We start from the raw sequence: 3,158 nt of genomic DNA on the forward strand, positions 1-3,158 counted from the left end.
CATTTTCCAAATTCCTTGAGAAAAAGGAAGGAAGTGAAATCAATGGAGTATTCTCTTCCACAGTTCTCAGATCTGAATTTTGTATAGGTATATTCCATAAGAATGTAAGGTCTTTGAGGGCAATTACTGACTTGTTTTTGTCTTTGCATATAGCAGGCCTTTAAGAAATGTTTATGAAATCAAGAAACAATTTTTTCAAACTAGAGACAAGGAATTTTCCATATGAAAGAAAGCCCATCTTTGGAATTCCCTTTCTTTTCATCCCACTTAACCTGAAACTTTTAACTTGAAAGTTCAGTATATTAATGGTTTCTCTCTCTCTCTCTCTCTCTCTCTCTCTCTCTCTCTCCCCCCTGGTTGGCCTTAATTAAATGGGTAGAAATGTATGCTTGGTTTTTTTTCTTTTTCTTTCCCTATAATAGAGTAACTTCAGAGGGAGCTTTAATAAAGATCTAGACTTAAGTCCTTTTTAATGAAATACTCTTCTTTGGTAGTGTTAAGTCAGAATCAGCCACATTTTCAACCCAGAGAGCCCAAGTAATCCCCAGGGCCTAGGCATAGGACTAGAGAGGAAAAGAAAACAAGAAGAAAGAAAAGGATTGAGAAAGGAGAAGTGGGAAAAAGAGTGGAAGGAAAGAAAAAGGTATATGAAGACAAAAACAAAATTGCACATACAAAATTACTAATGATGGCAAATGTTGGAGGGCCACCAACACATACTCTACAGCCATGGAGGATGACATTGTTGCTACGGGTTTTCAGCCTCAGAATTCTGTGATTAATTGGCTGTAGCCCAATTCAGATCCCTGCTGCACATTTTTCAAAGAGAATTCTTTAGGGGTGAGGTTCTGAAGATGGTACTTAAAATTTAATACTAATGACCTAGTAATTGTTTAATGGATTTTCAATGAAAAGAATGCATTGAATTATAGGGAAAGAGGCCACGTGAAGCATGGAGGGTGCTGCTGATCAATGTTATTTGGTATTGATTTGCTCAGATTCCTGCTTCTGATAATTAGATCAAGAACCATTTCTTTGTACATCATTCATTAACCGAACAGTAACAAAATCCCTTTTTGTTATGTCAATAATTGTTTGCATGTCTTTGTGTTTAGACAAAATTCTGCTGACTGACCTTGGGACTTCACTTTCGAATATTTGTGTTACTACCAGTGTGGAGAGGCAACTTGATAAATTATGCTAAATTTGGATTTGGAAAGGCACAGGATTCAAATCTCACATTGGATATTTATCAACTGTGGGACCTAGGCAAATCTTTGATCTCTATCTGTTTCCTCATTTGAAAATGGGAAAAGACGGTGGGATAGTCACTAAAATCCCTTCATCCCCTAAATCTGTGATCCTGTTCTCTTCTGGATCATGAGTTCACACCCCTGGAAGCAAGGGAAATCAAGAGTTCTAGCATACATTCCTCTATCCATTCAGTGTTACCTGCATGATCTTTGGCCAGTTATTTTAATTTCCTCGACTCTCAGTTTTCTATCCAAACTTAAGGTACCATTTCAGTACTGATGCCTTCAGAAGAGTTCTTTATAGAGGAAGCCACTCCTTGAGCTAACTGGACCAGACTGGAATGGAAACTTTAACCAGCTGAACTGACAGACCCAAAAATCGGTTTAAACACTTTGTAGAACTGAACATTAAGCCTAGACGGTGGTGAATTTGGGTGGTTGGTATCATCTTTTTCTTTCTCTTCTACATTTTCCTTTCCCTTGTATCATCAGTAGGCTACCTAAAATATTTGTTAGTTGAAAAATTGCTCATCATTGGTGATAAGGAATCCTAGAAAGAAAATGAGAACGCCAAATGGTATTTGCCATTGGATGGAGGAATAACATACTGGTTTTTGTTCAGGTATGTTATTTTGGAGATAGGATTCCTCTTCCTCCATTGACTAACTTCCGTGATAAAACATTGTGTCTAGTGAGAGTGTAGGAAAATTCATTGCTAGGGCTCTTTCTCTAAGACAGATGGAGATCTATGGACTCTTGTTCATCTTGGTTATCTCCCCATAGAGCAGGAGGCTCCTCTCTTATTTCTTCACCATTGTATACTGTGGAACACTTGCAGAGATATTTTTATGCCATTCTGAGGTTGTGAAGCTAGATTTGAGAAGGGTACCTTAGTATGGAGGTACCTCATGTATCTTCTTTGAAACCAAATTTGGAAGTAAGAGAACATCTGATAGGCCTGTTTATTTTGGAGATGCAACGAATAATTGTTAATAGCTCAGTAGTCTATAGATTTCTCTGATTATGGTCTTTGGGCTTAGAAATCACAGAGTCATAAATCACAATTCTTCCCAAATTTTGTCTACTAATGCCCACCCTGGCCTCTCCGTTGCTCTTGGGGTGACTGCAAGGTTGTCTATTTGGAGGGCAAAATATAGAAATTTGTTAAATAATTAATTTTTGTTAAATACCAGATAAACCTTATTCTGATCTTACACAAAGAAGAACATTTTCATACACACCCATACATACAGTAAGACACTCAAAAAGTTCTGTCTGAAATTTTGAAACACTATTTTTTATTAGTTGCATTAAAAAAACAAACACCTACACATTACCTTTAAAAGAGTCTTGTTCACTTGGGCTTTCCCCCCCCCCCCCCTGAACTCCTTTTCTGTTCTTTTGGAAATGTTTTCAATTCACCCCTTCTTTTTTTTGGGTCAACACTATCACGAACTATCCTGCCCCACTTGTGACCAGCTGATCCTGACCAGAACATTCCTAGCTTTGATGGAAACCTTGTGAGTTGGAGAAGTCAGAAGCTCCTAGGTCACTCCAAGGCGACTAACTGGTAGGAAGAAGAATTTTTTTGCTTCAGGGAAGATGATCACCGACAGGAGGAAGAACCCAAGCACTGCCATAATTAGCCATCCCCTTTGTGGATATTTGAGCCATCCCATATGGTGGCTCCTGACTTCATCAACTATGGTGGACCAGCCCAATCAGAAATAGGAGGACAGAGTCCAAACTCAGCACCAGCAGGGAACTCTCTCAACATCATAGAGAAGCAATAATGACTGATGAGTAGTGGAACAGGCTTTAGCCCAGTAATCAGCAGAGAAATAGCTTCTGGCAGCAGTGGGGCCTGGTGGCAGCAGAATGGGCCCTGGCACGAGCAGTATAGCA

Source organism: Monodelphis domestica, chromosome 2, assembly GCF_027887165.1.
Source record: "Monodelphis domestica isolate mMonDom1 chromosome 2, mMonDom1.pri, whole genome shotgun sequence".
Taxonomy (NCBI): domain Eukaryota; kingdom Metazoa; phylum Chordata; class Mammalia; order Didelphimorphia; family Didelphidae; genus Monodelphis; species Monodelphis domestica.